This window comes from Lampetra fluviatilis, unplaced genomic scaffold (assembly GCF_964198595.1).
Source record: "Lampetra fluviatilis unplaced genomic scaffold, kcLamFluv1.1 SCAFFOLD_593, whole genome shotgun sequence".
NCBI lineage: Eukaryota > Metazoa > Chordata > Hyperoartia > Petromyzontiformes > Petromyzontidae > Lampetra > Lampetra fluviatilis.
The window spans coordinates 1-22,500 of NW_027621156.1; the positions used below are offsets into that span (position 1 = coordinate 1).

Sequence of the window (22,500 nt, forward strand, 5' to 3'; positions counted from 1 at the left end):
CCACTCACTCACTCACTCACCCACCCACTCACCCAATCACTCACACACTCATTCACTCATTCACCAACTCACTCACCCACTCACCCACCCACTCACCCGCCAACTAACTCATCCACTCACTCACCCACTCACCCACTCACTCATCCACTCACTCACCCACTCACTCACCCACTCACCCGCCAACTAACTCATCCACTCACTCACCCACTCACTCACCCACTCACCCACCCACCTCACCCGCCAACTAACTCATCCACTCACTCATCCACTCACTCATCCACTCGTCAACTCACTCACTCACCCACTCACTCACCCACTCATCCACCCACTTATCCACTCTCACATACCACTGAACCACTCACTCACCCGTCCGCTCACCAAATCACTCACCCACTCACTCACTCACCCACTAACTTACCCACTCACCCACTCACTCACTACCCACTCACTCACCCACCCACTCACCCAATCACTCACCCACTAACTTACCCACTCACCCACTCACTCACTACCCACTCACTCACCACCCACCCACTCACCCAATCACTCACCCACTCATCACTCATCACCCACTCACTCACCCACCCACTCACCCGCCAACTAACTCACCACTCACTCACCCCACTCACCCACTCACTCAACCACTCACTCATCCACTCACTCACCCACTCACTCACCCACTCACTCACCCACTCACTCACCCACTCACTCACCCACCCCACTCACCCGCCAACTACCACAACCACTCACTCACCCACTCACCCACTCACTCATCCACTCACTCATCCACCACCCACTCACTCACCCACTCACCCACCCACTCACCCGCCAACTAACTCACCACACACCCACTCACTCACTTACCCACTCACTCACTCACCCACCCACTCACCCAATCACTCACCCACTCATTCACTCATTCACCCACTCACTCACCCACCCACACACCCGCCAACTAACTCATCCACTCACTCACCCACTCACCCCACTCACTCATCCACTCACTCATCCACTCACCCACACACACACCCACACACCCACCCACTCACCCGCCAACAAACTCATCCACTCACCCACTCACTCACTTACCCACTCACCCCACTCACCCACCCACTCACCCCGCCAACTAACTCATCCACTCACTCACCCACTCACCCACTCACTCATCCACTCACTCAACCCACTCACCCACCAACTAACTCATCCACTCACTCACCCACTCACTCACCCACTCACCCACCCACCACCCGCCAACTAACTCATCCACTCACCCACTCACTCATCCACTCACTCACCCACTCACCCACCCCACTCACCCGCCAACTAACTCATCCACTCACCCCACTCACTCACCCACTCACTCATCCACTCACTCACCCACTCACCCACTCACACTCACCCGCCAACTAACTCATCCACTCACCCACTCACTCACCACTCACCCACACACACACCCGCCAACTAACTCATCCACTCACCCACTCACTCATCCACTCACCCACTCACTCACCCCTCCAACTAACTCATCCACTCACCCACTCACTCACCCCACTCACTCATCCACTCACTCATCCACTCACTCACCCACTCACTCACCCACTCACCCCCCCACTCACCCGCCAACTAACTCATCCACACACTCATCCACTCACTCACCCCACTCACCCACCCACTCACCCCGCCAACTAACTCAACCACTCACCCACTCACTCACCCACTCACACACTCATCCACACACTCACACCACTCACCCGCCCACTAACTCATCCCACCCACACACCCACTCACTCACCCACACACCCACCACACCCTCACCCCCCAACAACTCATCCACTCACTCACCCACTCACCACCCACTCACTCACACCCACTCACTCACCACTCACCCACCACCATCCACCACTCATCCACTCACCACACCAACTAACTCACCCACTCACTCACCCACCCCTCACCCACTCACCCACCCACTCACCCCCAACTAACTCATCCACTCACTCACCCACACTCCACCACTCACCACCCCCACTAACTCACCACTCACCCACCCACTCACTCACCCACCCACTCATCCACTCACTCACCCACTCACTCACCACTCACTCACCCACTCACTCATCCACTCACCACCCACTCCACTCATCCACTCACCCCACCCACTCATCCACTCACTCATCCACTCACTCACCCACCCACCTCATCCACTCACCACCACTCCACTCACCCCACTCCACTCACCACCACTCACCCACCCACTCACCACTCACCCACCCACCCATCACTCACACACCCGCCAACTACCACCATCCACTCACCCACTCACTCCACCCACCACCACCACTCACCACCCCCACCAACCACCACTCACCCACCCACTCATCCACCACTCACCCACCACTCACCCACCACCACCCACTCACTCACCCCACACCCCACTCACCACTCCACCCACCCACTCATCCACTCACTCACCACCACCCACCCACCATCCACCACTCACCCACTCACTCACCCACTCACCATCCCTCACTCACCCACTCACCATCCACCACCCACCCACCACCACTCACCACCCACTCACTCACCCACCACCACCCACACACCACCACACACCACCCACTCATCCACCACTCCCACCCACACATCCACTCACTCACCCACTCACCACCACTCACCCACCCACTCATCCCACACACCACCCCACCCACTCACCCACTCACACACCACTCACCCACCCACCCATCCACCACTCACCCACTCACCCACTCACTCACCACCACCACTCATCCACCCACTCATCCACCCCACCCACCCCACCACCCACCACCATCCACCACCACCCCACCCACACACCACCCACACACTCACCCACTCACTCACCCACCACCACCCACCTCATCCACTCACCACACCCCACTCACTCACCCACTCACTCATCCACTCACCCCCACCACCACCACTCACTCATCCACTCACACACCCACCACCCACCACTCACCCACTCACCACCCACTCACCACCCACCCACCACCCACCCACTCACCCACACACCTCATCCACTCACCACCCACTCCACCCACTCACTCACCCACTCACTCACCCACTCACCATCCACCACTCACCACCACACACCCCCACCACACTCACCCACTCACTCACCCACTCACCATCCACTCACCACCACTCACCCACCACTCACCCACTCACTCACCCACCACCACCCCCACCACTCACCCACTCACCACCCACTCACTCACCCACCACTCATCCACTCACTCAACACTCACCCACCACTCACTCACCCACTCACCCACCCACTCACACATCCACACACTCACCCACTCACCATCCACTCACCCACCCCCACCACCATCCACTCACTCACCCACTCACCACCCACTCACCACCACTCACCACCCACTCACACACCCACTCACCACCACCACTCACCCACTCACTCATCCACTCACTCACCCACTCACACACCCACACACCACCCACTCACTCATCCACTCACCACCCCACCACTCACCCACCACTCACCACCCACCATCCACCACCCACTCACTCATCCACTCACTCACCCACCACTCACCCACTCACCATCCACTCACTCACCCACCTCACTCACCCACTCACTCATCCACTCACCTCCACCACTCACCCACCACCACACCCACCACCACCCACTCACTCACCCACCCACTCATCCACTCACTCACCCACCTCACACACCCACTCACACATCCACTCACTCACCCACCCACCACCACTCACCCACCACCACTCCACACCACCACACACCCACACACCCACCACCCTCACCACCCACTCACCCACTCACTCACCCACTCACTCACCCACTCACTCACCCACTCACCACCACTCACCCACACCATCCACCCACCACCACTCACTCACCCCCACCACCCACCACTCACCCACTCACTCACCCACTCACTCACCCACCACTCCCACACCACTCCCCACTCACTCACACCACTCATCCCACTCCACTCCACCACTCACTCACCCACTCACCATCCACTCACTCACCCACTCACCACCCACTCACTCACCACCACTCATCCACTCACCATCCACACCACCCACCCACATCCACCCCACTCACACACCACCACACACCCACCACCCACCTCACACAACCACTCACTCACCCACACACACATCCCACTCACTCACCCACTCACCACCCACTCACCACCCACTCACCACCCACTCACCACACCCACCTCACTCATCCACTCACCCACACACACCAACCACCACTCATCCACACCCACACCCACCACACCACCCACCACACATCCACTCACCACCCACTCACTCACCACTCACCATCCACTCACACACCCACTCCACCACTCACTCACCCACTCACATCATCCACTCCACTCATCCACCCACCACCCACTCACTCACCACTCACCCACACACTCACCACACACTCACCCACTCACCACCCCACTCAACCCACACACACACCCACTCACTCATCCACACACTCATCCACTCACCTCATCCACTCACACCCACTCACACATCCCCCACCCATCCACTCACCACACACCACTCATCCACTCACTCACCCACACACCCACACACTCATCCACTCACCCACACCCCACCTCACCCACCACAACCCACTCACACACCCACTCACACCACCCACACACACTCATCCACTCACACACCCCACTCACACACCCACTCACTCACCACTCACTCACCCACTCATCCACTCACTCACCCACTCACTCATCCACTCACTCATCCACCCACTCATCCACTCACCTCATCCACTCACCCACTCACTCATCCACTCACTCACCCACACACTCACCCACTCACTCACCCACTCACTCACCCACTCACTCATCCACTCACTCATCCACACACTCATCCACACACTCATCCACTCACTCATCCACTCACTCATCCACTCACTCATCCACTCACTCATCCACTCACTCACTCCCCACTCACCCACTCACTCATCCACTCACTCACCCACTCACCCACTCACTCATCCACTCACTCACCCACTCACTCACCCACTCACTCACCCACTCACTCATCCACTCACTCATCCACTCACCCACTCACTCACCCACTCACTCATCCACTCACTCACCCACTCACTCACCCACTCACTCACCACTCACTCACCCACTCACTCACCCACTCACTCATCCACTCACTCATCCACTCACCCACTCACTCACCCACTCACTCATCCACTCACTCACCCACTCACTCACCCACTCACTCATCCACTCACTCATCCACTCACCCACTCACTCATCCACTCACTCACCCACTCACTCACCCACTCACTCATCCACTCACTCACCCACCCACTCACCCACTCACTCACCTACTCACCCACTCACTCATCCACTCACCCACCCACTCATCCACTCACTCACCCACCCACTCACCCACTCACTCACCCACTCACTCATCCACTCACTCACCCACTCATCCACTCACTCACCCACCCACTCACCCACCCACTCACCCACTCACTCATCCACTCACTCACCCACTCACTCACCCACTCACTCACCCACCCACTCACCCACTCACTCATCCACTCACTCATCCACTCACTCATCCACTCACTCACCCACTCACCCACTCACTCATCCACTCACTCATCCACTCACTCACCCACTCACTCACACCACTCACTCATCCACTCACTCATCCACTCACTCACCCACTCACTCATCCACTCACTCATCCACTCACCCACTCACTCATCCACTCACTCATCCACTCACTCACCCACTCACTCACCCACTCACTCATCCACTCACTCATCCACTCACTCACCCACTCACTCATCCACTCACTCATCCACTCACCCACTCACTCATCCACTCACTCACCCACCCACTCACCCACTCACTCACCTACTCACCCCACTCACTCATCCACTCACCCACCCACTCATCCACTCACTCACCCACCCACTCACACCCACTCACTCACCCACTCACTCATCCACTCACCCACCCACTCATCCACTCACTCACTCATCCACTCACCCACCCACTCACCCACCCACTCACCCACTCACTCATCCACTCACTCACCCACTCACTCACCCACTCACTCACCTACTCACCCGCCAACTAACTCAATCTGAGTATCTGAGGAATGTTATTCCATGTGCGGTGTTGATCTACGTGCAGTGTTGATCTACGTGCAGTGTTAGTGCAGTGTTAGTGCAGTGTTAGTGCAGTGTTCATCTACGTGCAGTGTTAGTGCAGTGTTAGTGCAGTGTTAGTGCAGTGTTAGTGCAGTGTTAGTGCAGTGTTATTCTACGTGCAGTGTTCATCTACGTGCAGTGTTAGTGCAGTGTTAGTGCAGTGTTAGTGCAGTGTTAGTGCAGTGTGAGTCTACGTGCAGTGTTCATCTACGTGCAGTGTTAGTGCAGTGTTAGTGCAGTGTTAGTGCAGTGTTAGTCTACGTGCAGTGTTGATCTACGTGCAGTGTTAGTGCAGTGTTAGTGCAGTGTTAGTGCAGTGTGAGTCTACGTGCAGTGTTATTCTACGTGCAGTGTGAGTCTACGTGCAGTGTTAGTGCAGTGTTGATCTACGTGCAGTGTTGATCTACGTGCAGTGTGAGTCTACGTGCAGTGTTAGTGCAGTGTTAGTGCAGTGTTATTCTACGTGCAGTGTTAGTGCAGTGTTGGTCTACGTGCAGTGTGAGTCTACGTGCAGTGTTAGTGCAGTGTTAGTGCAGTGTTGATCTACGTGCAGTGTTGATCTACGTGCAGTGTTGGTCTACGTGCAGTGTTAGTGCAGTGTGAGTCTACGTGCAGTGTTAGTGCAGTGTTAGTGCAGTGTTGATCTACGTGCAGTGTTGATCTACGTGCAGTGTTGGTCTACGTGCAGTGTTAGTGCAGTGTTAGTCTACGTGCAGTGTTGATCTACGTGCAGTGTGAGTCTACGTGCAGTGTTAGTGCAGTGTTAGTGCAGTGTTATTCTACGTGCAGTGTTAGTGCAGTGTTGGTGCAGTGTTGGTCTACGTGCAGTGTTAGTGCAGTGTTAGTCCACGTGCAGTGTTGATCTACGTGCAGTGTGAGTCTATGTGCAGTGTTAGTGCAGTGTTAGTCCACGTGCAGTGTTGATCTACGTGCAGTGTTGGTCTACGTGCAGTGTTAGTGCAGTGTTAGTCCACGTGCAGTGTTGATCTACGTGCAGTGTGAGTCTATGTGCAGTGTTAGTGCAGTGTTAGTCTACGTGCAGTGTGAGTCTATGCAGTGTTGATCTACGTGCAGTGTTAGTGCAGTGTTAGTGCAGTTTTAGTGCAGTGTTAGTCTACGTGCAGTGTTAGTGCAGTGTTAGTCTACGTGCAGTGTTGATCTACGTGCAGTGTTGATCTATGTGCAGTGTTAGTGCAGTGTTAGTGCAGTGTTAATCTACGTGCAGGGTTAGTGCAGTGTTATTCTACGTGCAGTGTTGATCTACGTGCAGTGTTAGTGCAGTGTGAGTCTATGTGCAGTGTTAGTGCAGTGTTAGTGCAGTGTTAATCTACGTGCAGTGTTAGTGCAGTGTTAGTGCAGTGTTAATCTACGTGCAGGGTTAGTGCAGTGTTATTCTACGTGCAGTGTTGATCTACGTGCAGTGTTAGTGCAGTATGAGTCTATGTGCAGTGTTAATCTACGTGCAGGGTTAGTGCAGTGTTAGTGCAGTGTTAATCTACGTGCAGGGTTAGTGCAGTGTTATTCTACGTGCAGTGTTGATCTACGTGCAGTGTTAGTGCAGTGTGAGTCTACGTGCAGTGTTAGTGCAGTGTTAGTGCAGTGTTAATCTACGTGCAGTGTTAGTGCAGTGTTAGTCCACGTGTAGTGTTATTCTACGTGCAGTGTTAGTGCAGTGTTAGTGCAGTGTTAATCTACGTGCAGGGTTAGTGCAGTGTTAGTCCACGTGTAGTGTTATTCTACGTGCAGTGTTAGTGCAGTGTTAGTGCAGTGTTAATCTACGTGCAGGGTTAGTGCAGTGTTAGTCCACGTGTAGTGTTATTCTACGTGCAGTGTTAGTGCAGTGTTAGTGCAGTGTTAATCTACGTGCAGTGTTAGTGCAGTGTTAGTCCACGTGTAGTGTTATTCTACGTGCAGTGTTAGTGCAGTGTTAATCTACGTGCAGTGTTAGTGCAGTGTTAGTGCAGTGTTAATCTACGTGCAGTGTTAGTGCAGTGTTATTCTACGTGCAGTGTTAGTGCAGTGTTATTCTACGTGCAGTGTGAGTCTACGTGCAGTGTTGATCTACGTGCAGTGTGAGTCTATGTGTAGTGTTATTCTACGTGCAGTGTTGATCCACGTGCAGTGTGAGTCTACGTGCAGTGTTAATCTACGTGCAGTGTTAGTGCAGTGTGAGTCTACGTGCAGTGTGAATCTACGTGCAGTGTTAATCTACGTGCAGTGTTAGTGCAGTGTTATTCTACGTGCAGTGTTGATCTACGTGCAGCTGAGTTGGATTCCCACTCACGGCCACCACCAACACCGCGATTGACGATTATCTGAAAAAAGAAAAAAACGGTCCCTGGGACTCGCCTAGGTCGACTCAGCCTCAAAACGAGTACCTGGTGCAGTCTTGTTGCAGTAAACATCGCCTCGTGTGCCGTGCCGATCTTTCATAGGTGCTCGCTAACAGCACTTGCCCCTAGAGTCTGTTAAGGCTACATGGGTGATCTTTAGCTTTGCATGTGTATCGGTGCTAATCGCCAACAGCACTTGTCCTGACACTGCAAGTGTGTCGGGCGTGAACTTGTACCCAGCTGCGGTTTGGCAGCAGACAACTCACCCACACACTGACTCACCCACACACTCACCCACACACTCACCCACTTACTCACCCACCTGCTCACCCACCCGCTCACAAACTCACACACCCACCCACTCACACAAACACTGACTCACCCACACACTCACCCACACACTCACCCACTTACTCACCCACTCACCCACCTGCTCACCCACCCGCTCACACACTCACACACCCACCCACTCACCCACACACTGACTCACCCACCCACTCACCCACACACTGACTCACCCACACACTCACCCACACACTCATCCACTCACCCACCTGCTAACCCACCCGCTCACAAACTCACACACCCACCCACTCACCCACACACTGACTCACCCACCCACTGACTCACACACTGACTCACCCACACACTCACCCACACACTCACCCACTTACTCACCCACTCACCCACCTGCTCACCCACCAGCTCACACACTCACACACCCACCCACTCACCCACACACTGACTCACCCACCCACTCACCCACACACTGACTCACCCACCCACTGACTCACCCACACATTCACCCACCCACTCACCCACTTACTCACCCACTCACCCACTTGCTCACCCACTCGCTCACACACTCACACACCCACCCACTCACCCACACACTGACTCACCCACACACTCACCCACTTACTCATCCACTTACTCACCCACTCACCCACTTGCTCACCCACTCGCTCACAAACTCACACACCCACCCACTCACCCACACACTGACTCACCCACACACTGACCCACACACTCACCCACTTACTCACCCACTCACCCACTTGCTCACCCACTCGCTCACAAACTCACACACCCACCCACTCACCCACACACTGACTCACCCACCCACTCACCCACACACTGACTCACCCACACACTCACCCACACACTCATCCACTCACCCACCTGCTCACCCACTCGCTCACAAACTCACACACCCACCCACTCACACAAACACTGACTCACCCACCCACTCACCCACACACTGACTCACCCACACATTCACCCACCCACTCACCCACTTACTCACCCACTCACCCACTTGCTCACCCACTCGCTCACACACTCACACACCCACCCACTCACCCACACACTGACTCACCCACCCACTCACCCACACACTGACTCACCCACACACTCACCCACACACTCACCCACTTACTCATCCACTCACCCACCTGCTCACCCACCCGCTCACACACTCACACACCCACCCACTCACACAAACACTGACTCACCCACCCACTCACCCACACACTGACTCACCCACACACTCACCCACACACTCACCCACTTACTCACCCACTCGCTCACCCACTCGCTCACAAACTCACACACCCACCCACTCACCCACACACTGACTCACCCACCCACTCACCCACACACTGACTCACCCACACACTCGCTCACCCACACACTCACCCACCCACTCACCCACACACTGACTCACCCACACACTCGCTCACCCACACACTCACCCACACACTCACCCACTTACTCACCCACTCACCCACCTGCTCACCCACCCGCTCACACACTCACACACCCACCCACTCACACACACACTGACTCACCCACCCACTCACCCACACACACTGACTCACCCACACACTCGCTCACCCACACACTCACCCACCCACTCACCCACACACTGACTCACCCACACACTCGCTCACCCACTCACCCACCCACACTCACTCACCAACACACACACACACTCACTCACCCACACACTCACCCACCCACTCACTCACACACTCAACCACCCACACACTCACCCACCCGCACACTCACCCACACACTCACTCACCCACACACTGACTCACCCACTCACCCACACACTCACTCACCCACCCACTCACCCACCCACTCACTGACTCACCCACTCACTCACCCACACACTCACCCACTTACTCATCTACTCACCCACCTGCTCACCCACCCGCTCACACACTCACACACCCGCCCACTCACCCACACACTGACTCACCCACCCACTCACCCACACACTGACTCACACACTCACCCACACACTCACTCACCCACCCACTCACCCACCCACTCACTGACTCACCCACACACTGACTCACACACTCACCCACACACTCACTCACACATCCACCCACTCACACAAACACTGACTCACCCACACACTCACCCACTTGCTCATCCACTTACTCACCCACTCACCCACTTGCTCACCCACTCGCTCACAAACTCACACACCCACCCACTCACACAAACACTGACTCACCCACACACTGACCCACACACTCACCCACTTACTCACCCACTCACCCACTTGCTCACCCACTCGCTCACAAACTCACACACCCACCCACTCACCCACACACTGACTCACCCACACACTCACCCACACACTCATCCACTCACCCACCTGCTCACCCACCCGCTCACACACTCACACACCCACCCACTCACACAAACACTGACTCACCCACCCACTCACCCACACACTGACTCACCCACACACTCACCCACACACTCACCCACTTACTCACCCACTCACCCACTTGCTCACCCACTCGCTCACACACTCACACACCCACCCACTCACCCACACACTGACTCACCCACCCACTCACCCACTTACTCATCCACTCACCCACTTGCTCACCCACTCGCTCACACACTCACACACCCACCCACTCACCCACACACTGACTCACCCACACACTCACCCACTTACTCATCCACTCACCCACTAGCTCACCCACTCGCTCACAAACTCACACACCCACCCACTCACACAAACACTGACTCACCCACCCACTCACCCACACACTGACTCACCCACACATTCACCCACCCACTCACCCACTTACTCACCCACTCACCCACTTGCTCACCCACTCGCTCACACACTCACACACCCACCCACTCACCCACACACTGACTCACCCACCCACTCACCCACACACTGACTCACCCACACACTCACCCACACACTGACTCACCCACACACTCACCCACACACTCACCCACTTACTCATCCACTCACCCACTTGCTCACCCACTCGCTCACAAACTCACACACCCACCCACTCACACAAACACTGACTCACCCACCCACTCACCCACACACTGACTCACCCACACACTCACCCACTTACTCATCCACTCACCCACCTGCTCACCCACCCGCTCACACACTCACTCACTCACACACTGACTCACCCACCCACTCACCCACACACTCACCCACACACTCACCCACTTACTCATCCACTCACCCACCTGCTCACCCACTCGCTCACACACTCACACACCCACCCACTCACCCACACACTGACTCACCCACCCACTCACCCACACACTGACTTACCCACACACTCACCCACACACTGACTCACACACTCATCCACTCACCCACCTGCTCACACACTCACACACCCACCCACTCACACACACACTGACTCACACACACACTCACCCACACACTCACCCACACACTGACTTACCCACACACTCACCCACACACTGACTCACCCACACACTCACCCACACACTCACCCACTTACTCATCCACTCACCCACCTGCTCACACACTCGCTCACACACTCACACACCCACCCACTCACCCACACACTGACTCACCCACCCACTGACTCACCCACACACTCGCTCACCCACTCACCCACCCACACTCAATCACCAACACACACACACACACTCACACACCCACCCACTCACCCACACACTGACTCACCCACCCACTGACTCACCCACACACTCGCTCACCCACTCACCCACCCACACTCAATCACCAACACACACACACACACTCACACACCCACCCACTCACCCACACACTGACTCACCCACCCACTCACCCACACACTGACTCACCCACACACTCACCCACACACTCATCCACTCACCCACCTGCTCACCCACCCGCTCACACACTCACACACCCACCCACTCACACAAACACTGACTCACCCACCCACTCACCCACACACTGACTCACCCACACACTCACCCACTTGCTCATCCACTTACTCACCCACTCACCCACTTGCTCACCCACTCGCTCACAAACTCACACACCCACCCACTCACACAAACACTGACTCACCCACACACTGACCCACACACTCACCCACTTACTCACCCACTCACCCACTTGCTCACCCACTCGCTCACAAACTCACACACCCACCCACTCACCCACACACTGACTCACCCACACACTCACCCACACACTCATCCACTCACCCACCTGCTCACCCACCCGCTCACACACTCACACACCCACCCACTCACACAAACACTGACTCACCCACCCACTCACCCACACACTGACTCACCCACACACTCACCCACACACTCACCCACTTACTCACCCACTCACCCACTTGCTCACCCACTCGCTCACACACTCACACACCCACCCACTCACCCACACACTGACTCACCCACACACTCACCCACTTACTCATCCACTCACCCACTAGCTCACCCACTCGCTCACAAACTCACACACCCACCCACTCACACAAACACTGACTCACCCACCCACTCACCCACACACTGACTCACCCACACATTCACCCACCCACTCACCCACTTACTCACCCACTCACCCACTTGCTCACCCACTCGCTCACACACTCACACACCCACCCACTCACCCACACACTGACTCACCCACCCACTCACCCACACACTGACTCACCCACACACTCACCCACACACTGACTCACCCACACACTCACCCACACACTCACCCACTTACTCATCCACTCACCCACTTGCTCACCCACTCGCTCACAAACTCACACACCCACCCACTCACACAAACACTGACTCACCCACCCACTCACACACACACTGACTCACCCACACACTCACCCACTTACTCATCCACTCACCCACCTGCTCACCCACCCGCTCACACACTCACTCACTCACACACTGACTCACCCACCCACTCACCCACACACTCACCCACACACTCACCCACACACTCACCCACTTACTCATCCACTCACCCACCTGCTCACCCACTCGCTCACACACTCACACACCCACCCACTCACCCACACACTGACTCACCCACCCACTCACCCACACACTGACTCACACACTCATCCACTCACCCACCTGCTCACACACTCACACACCCACCCACTCACACACACACTGACTCACACACACACTCACCCACACACTCACCCACACACTGACTTACCCACACACTCACCCACACACTGACTCACCCACACACTCACCCACACACTCACCCACTTACTCATCCACTCACCCACCTGCTCACACACTCGCTCACACACTCACACACCCACCCACTCACCCACACACTGACTCACCCACCCACTGACTCACCCACACACTCGCTCACCCACTCACCCACCCACACTCAATCACCAACACACACACACACACTCACACACCCACCCACTCACCCACACACTGACTCACCCACCCACTCACCCACACACTGACTCACCCACACACTCACCCACACACTCATCCACTCACCCACCTGCTCACCCACCCGCTCACACACTCACACACCCACCCACTCACACAAACACTGACTCACCCACCCACTCACCCACACACTGACTCACCCACACACTCACCCACACACTCACCCACTTACTCATCCACTCACCCACTTGCTCACCCACTCGCTCACAAACTCACACACCCACCCACTCACCGACACACTGACTCACCCACCCACTCACCCACACACTGACTCACACACTCACCCACCCACACTCACTCACCCACACACTCACCCACTCACTCACACACACACTGACTCACCCACACACTCACCCACACACTCACCTATCCGGAAACTGACTCACCCACACACTCACCCACCCACTCACTCACACACTGACTCACCCACACACTCACCCACACACTCACCCACACACTCATCCACTCACCCACCTGCTCACCCACCCGCTCACACACTCACACACCCACCCACTCACCCACACACTGACTCACCCACCCACTCACCCACACACTGACTCACCCACACACTCACCCACTTACTCATCCACTCACCCACCTGCTCACCCACCCGCTCACACACTCACACACCCACCCACTCACACACACACTGACTCACCCACACACTCACCCACTTACTCACCCACTCACCCACCTGCTCACCCACCCGCTCACAAACTCACACACCCACCCACTCACACAAACACTGACTCACCCACCCACTTACCCACACACTGACTCACCCACACACTCACCCACACACTCACCCACTTACTCACCCACTCACCCACTTGCTCACCCACCCGCTCACACACTCACACACCCACCCACTCACCCACACACTGACTCACCCACCCACTCACCCACACACTGACTCACCCACACACTCACCCACACACTCATCCACTCACCCACCTGCTAACCCACCCGCTCACAAACTCACACACCCACCCACTCACCCACACACTGACTCACCCACCCACTCACCCACACACTGACTCACCCACACACTCACCCACTTACTCATACACTCACCCACCTGCTCACCCACTCGCTCACAAACTCACACACCCACCCACTCACACAAACACTGACTCACCCACCCACTCACACACACACTGACTCACCCACACACTCACCCACACACTCATCCACTCACCCACCTGCTCACCCACCCGCTCACACACTCACACACCCACCCACTCACACACACACTGACTCACCCACCCACTCACCCACGCACTGACTCACCCACCCACTGACTCACACACTGACTCACCCACTCACCCACCTGCTCACCCACCCGCTCACAAACTCACACACCCACCCACTCACCCACACACTGACTCACCCACCCACTCACCCACACACTCACCCACCCACACTCACTCACCCACCCACTCACACAAACACTGACTCACCCACCCACTCACCCACACACTGACTCACCCACACACTCGCTCACCCACTCACCCACCCACACTCACTCACCAACACACACACACACTCACTCACCCACACACTCACCCACCCACTCACTCACACACTCACCCACCCACACACTCACCCACCCGCACACTCACTCACCCACACACTCACTCACCCACACACTGACTCACCCACTCACTGACTCACCCACTCACCCACACACTCACTCACCCACCCACTCACCCACCCACTCACTGACTCACCCACTCACTCACCCACTCACCCACACACTCACCCACCCACACACTGACTCACCCACAAACTCACCCACACACTCACTCACCCACCCACGCACTTACCCACCCACGCACTCACTCACCCACCCACCCACTCACCCACTCACTCACCCATGACCACCCACCCACTCACCCACCCACTCACTCACTCACCCACCCATCCACCCACCCACTCACCCACCCACCCACTCACCCACCCACTCACCCACCTACCCACTCACTCACCCACTCACCCACCCACCCACTCACCCACCCACTCACTCACTCACTCACCCACTCACCCACCCACCCACCCACTCACCCACCCACTCAAACTCACCCACCCACTCACTCACCCACTCACCCACCCACTCACCCACCCACTCAAGCTCACCCACTCACCCACCCACTCACCCACCCACTCACCCACCCACCCACTCACTCACCCACTCACCCACCCACCCACTCACCCACCCACTCACTCACTCACCCACCCACCCACCCACTCACCCACTCACCCACTCACCCACCCACCCACTCACTCACCCACTCACCCACCCACCCACCCACTCACCCACCCACTCAAACTCACCCACCCACTCACTCACCCACTCACCCACCCACTCACCCACCCACCCACCCACTCACTCACTCACCCACTCACCCACCCACTCACTCACTCACCCACTCACCCACCCACCCACCCACTCACCCACCCACTCAAACTCACCCACCCACTCACTCACCCACTCACCCCCCCACCACCACCACCACCAATCCCTCCGTATCCCACCCACCCACCGCCCCGTAGGAGGTCTATGGACGGCTTTCTCCGCACGGTGACGAGGGGGGGCTCCCCCCCTCTGGGGGGCTCCTCCACCCTGGCACTGCCCCCCGTGGTCTCCATGGGGGGCGATGCGGTGGGGGGCCGGGAGGGTCAACGGGTGCAGGAACAGGTGTCTCTGGTTATGGGGAGACGCACACACACCACCCCTGCCACGCTCAAGAACAGTGAGTGGGGGGCCCCCCCCCCCCCCTATTTCATTCTTACCCCCTGTACACACACACACCCCTAGATCACTCCCGAACTCACCCCCTAACTAACAGCCTAATTAACCCACTCACTTACTCACCCACGAACTCACTCACTCACTCACCAACGAACTCACTCACTCACGCACCCACTCACTCACCTACTCACTCACCCACTCACTCAGTCACGAACTCACTCACTCAGCCACCCACCCACTCACACACTCACTCACTCACCCACGAACTCACTCACTCACTCACCAACGAACTCACTCACTCACGCACCCACTCACTCACCTACTCACTCACCCACTCACTCACCCACTCACTCACTCACCCACTCACTCACTCACTCACCGACGAACTCACTCACTCACGCACCCACTCACCCACCTACTCACTCACCCACTCACTCACCCACTCACTCACTCACTCACCAACGAACTCACTCACTCAACTCGACTCACTCACTCTACTCACTTCACTCCACCTCACTCACCTCACACTCACTCACACCACTCACGACTCGAACTCACTCACTCAGCCAATCGAACTCACTCACACACTCACTCACTCACGCCACTACACTCAGTCACGACCCACTCACTCAGCCACACTCACTCACTCACCCACTCACTCACTCACCCACGTAACTCACCCACTCACTCACTCACCCACTCACTTACCCACCCACTCACTCACCCACTCACTCACCCACTCACTCACCCACTCACTCACCCACTCACTCACTCACCCACTCACTCACCCACTCACTCACCCACTCACTCACCCACTCACTCACTCACCCACTCACTTACCCACCCACTCACTCACCCACTCACTCACCCACTCACTCACCCACTCACTCACCCACTCACTCACTCACCCACTCACTCACCCACTCACTCACCCACTCACTCACTCACCCACTCACTCACTCACCCACTCACTCACCCACTCAACTCACCCACTCACTCACTCACCCACCCACCCACCCACTCACCCACCCACCCACCCACTCACTCACCCACTCACTCACCCACTCACCCACTCACCCACTCACTCACCCACTCACTCACCCACTCACTCACCCACTCACTCACCCACTCACTCACCCACTCACTCACCCACTCACTTACCCACTCACTCACCCACTCACTCACCCACTCTCTCACCCACTCAACTCACCCACTCACTCACTCACCCACCCACCCACCCACTCACCCACCCACCCACCCACTCACTCACCCACTCACCCACTCACCCACTCACCCACTCACTCACCCACTCACTCACCCACTCACTCACCCACTCACTCACTCATACACGTACTCACTAACCCGCTCACCCAATCACCCACTCATTCACTCACCCACCCACCCACCCACTCACCCACCAACACACCCACCCACTCACCCACTCACCCACTCACCCACCCACTCACCCACCCACTCACCCACCCACCCTCCCACTCACCCACCCACCCACCCACTCACTCACCCACTCACTCACCCACTCACCCACTCACCCACTCACTCAACCACTCACTCACCCACTCACTCACCCACTCACTCACTCACTCATACACGTACTCACTAACCCGCTCACCCAATCACCCACTCATTCACTCACCCACCCACCCACTCACTCACCCACTAACCCCCCCACCCACCCACCCACCCATTTTCTCACCCACCCACCCACTCACCCACCCTCCCACTCTCTCACCCACTCTCTCAACAACTCACTCACCCACTAACCCACCCACCCACTCACCCACCCACTCACTCACCCACCTACTCACTCACCCACCTACCCACCCACTCACTCACTCACTCACCCATTCCCCCACTCACCCACTCACCCACTCACTCACCCACCCATTCACCCACCCACTCACTCTCTCACCCACCCACCCACTCACTCACTCACCCACCCACCCACTCTCTCACCCACTCACCCAACAACCCACTCACTCACTCACCCACTAACCCACCCACCCACCCACTCACTCACCCACCCACCCACCCACTCACTCACTCACTCACCCACCCACTCACCCACTCACCCACCGCCCCCCCCCACCCACTCACTCACCCACCCACTCATCCACTCACCCACTCACCCACCCACCCACCTACCCACTCACCCAACCACTCACCCACCCACTCACCCACCCACCCACTCTCTCACCCACCCACCCACTCACTCACTCACTCACCCACCCACTCACCCACTCACTCACCCACTCACCCCCCCACCCACCCACCCACCCACTCTCTCACCCACCCACCCACCCACTCACCCACCCACCCACTCTCTCACCCACTCTCTCAACAACTCACTCACCCACTCACCCACTAACCCACCCACCCACTCACTCACCCACCCACTCACTCACTCACTCACCCACCCATTCCCCCACTCACCCACTCACTCACCCACCCATTAACCCACCCACTCACTCTCTCACCCACCCACCCACTCACTCACCCACCCATTCCTCCACTCACCCACTCACTCACCCACCCATTCACCCACCAACTCACTCTCTCACCCACCCACCCACTCTCTCACCCACTCACCCAACAACCCACTCACTCACTCACCCACTAACCCACCCACCCACTCACCCACCCACTCACCCACCCACCCACCCACCCACTCACTCACTCACCCACCCATTCCCCCACTCACCCACTCACCCACTCACCCACTCACTCACTCACCCACTCACCCACTCACCCACCCCCCCCCACCCACTCACTCACCCACTAACCCACCCACCCACTCACCCACCCACTCACTCACCCACCCACCCACCCACCCACTCACTCACTCACTCACCCACCCATTCCCCCACTCACCCACTCACCCACTCACTCACTCACCCACTCACCCACTCACCCACCCCCCCCCCCCCACCCACTCACTCACCCACTCACCCACCCACTTTCTCACCCACCCACCCACCCACTCACCCACCCACTCATCCACTCACCCACTCACTCACCCACCCACCCACTCTCTCACCCACCCACCCACTCACACACTCTCTCACCCACTCACTCACTCACGCACTCACCCACTCACCCACCCACCCACTCACCCACCCACCCACCCACTCTCTCACCCACTCACCCACTCACCCACTCACCCACCCACCCACTCCCTCACCCACTCACCCACTCACCCACTCACCCACCCACCCACTCACCCACTCACCCACCCACTCACCCCCCTCACCCACTCACCCACTCACCCACCCACTCACCCACTCACCCACCCACTCCCACTCACCCCCCTCACCCACTCACCCACCCTCACCCCCCCACCCACTCACTCACCCACTAACCCACCCACCCACTCACCCACCCACTCACTCACCCACCCACCCACCCACTCACTCACTCACTCACCCACCCATTCCCCCATTCACCCACTCACCCACTCACCCACTCACTCACCCACTCACCCACTCACCCACCCCCCCCCCCCCACCCACTCACTCACCCACCCACTCATCCACTCACCCACTCACCCACCCACCCACCTACCCACTCACCCACCCACTCACCCACTCACTCACCCACCCATTCACCCACCCACTCACTCTCTCACCCACCCACCCACTCACTCACCCACCCATTCCCCCACTCACCCACTCACTCACCCACCCATTCACCCACCAACTCACTCTCTCACCCACCCACCCACTCTCTCACCCACCCACCCACGCTCTCACCCACCCACCCACTCTCTCACCCACTCACCCAACAACCCACTCACTCACTCACCCACTAACCCACCCACCCACTCACCCACCCACTCACCCACCCACCCACTCACTCACTCACCCACCCATTCCCCCACTCACCCACTCACCCACTCACTCACTCACCCGCTCACCCACTCACCCACCCCCCCCCCCACCCACTCACTCACCCACTAACCCACCCACCCACTCACCCACCCACTCACTCACCCACCCACCCACCCACTCACTCACTCACTCACCCACCCATTCCCCCACTCACCCACTCACCCACTCACCCACTCACCCACTCACCCACTCACCCACCCCCCCCCCCACCCACTCACTCACCCACTCACCCACCCACTTTCTCACCCACCCACCCACCCACTCACCCACCCACTCATCCACTCACCCACTCACCCACTCACTCACCCACCCACCCACTCTCTCACCCACCCACCCACTCACACACTCTCTCACCCACTCACCCACTCACTCACTCACCCACTCACCCACTCACCCACCCACCCACTCACCCACCCACCCACCCACCCACTCTCTCACCCACTCACCCACTCACCCACTCACCCCCCTCACCCACTCACCTACTCACCCACCCACTCACCCAATCACCCACTCACCCACCCACTCACCCCCCTCACCCACTCACCCCCCTCACCCACTCACCCCCCTCACCCACTCACCCACCCTCACCCACCCACTCACTCACTCACCCACTCACCCACTCACCCACCCCCCCCCCACCCACTCACCCACTAACCCACCCACCCACTCATCCACCCACTCACTCACCCACCTACCTACCCACTCACTCACTCACCCACCCATTCCCCCACTCACCCACTCACCCACTCACCCACTCACTCACTCACCCACTCACCCACCCACCCCCCCCCCACCCACTCACTCACCCACCCACTCATCCACTCACCCACTCACCCACCCACCCACCTACCCACTCACCCACCCACTCACCCACCCACTTTCTCACCCACCCACCCACCCACTCACCCCCCTCACCCACTCACCCACCCACTCACCCACCCACCCACTCACCCACTCACTCACTCACCCACTCACCCACCCACCCCCCCCCCCCACCCACTCACTCACCCACCCACTCATCCACTCACCCACTCACCCACCCACCCACCTACCCACTCACCCACCCACTCACCCACCCACTATCTCACCCACCCACCCACTCACCCCCCTCACCCACTCACCCACCCACTCACCCACCCACTCTCTCACTCACTCACCCACTCACCCACCCACCCACTCTCTCACCCACCCACTCTCTCACTCACCCACCCACCCACTCACCCACCCACTCACCCACTCACCCACTCACCCACCCACCCACTCACTCTCTCACTCACTCACCCACTCACCCACCCACCCACTCTCTCACCCACCCACTCTCTCACTCACCCACCCACTCTCTCACCCACCCACTCTCTCACTCACCCACCCACCCACTCACCCACCCACTCTCTCACTCACCCACCCACTCACCCACTCACCCACCCACTCACCCACTCACCCACTCACCCACCCACTCACCCCTCCCCCCAGAGTCGCGAATGAGGAGCCAGAGGACCACGAGCGTGTGGGAGACGG

At 57.9% G+C, this 22,500-nt stretch overlaps 1 long non-coding RNA gene across 1 annotated transcript in view; it reads left to right on the forward strand.

Annotated features, from left to right (window-relative positions):
• Positions 1 to 16,882: 16,882 nt before the first annotated feature.
• Positions 16,883 to 22,500, forward strand: part of LOC144954866 (uncharacterized) — a 25,460-nt gene continuing 19,842 nt past the window's right edge. The window contains exons 1-2 of the long non-coding RNA XR_013641407.1: positions 16,883 to 17,078; positions 22,456 to 22,500. The exon at positions 22,456 to 22,500 is cut by the window's right edge and continues 68 nt beyond it. This is a non-coding gene — a long non-coding RNA (uncharacterized LOC144954866). The remainder of the gene's footprint in view (positions 17,079 to 22,455) is intronic.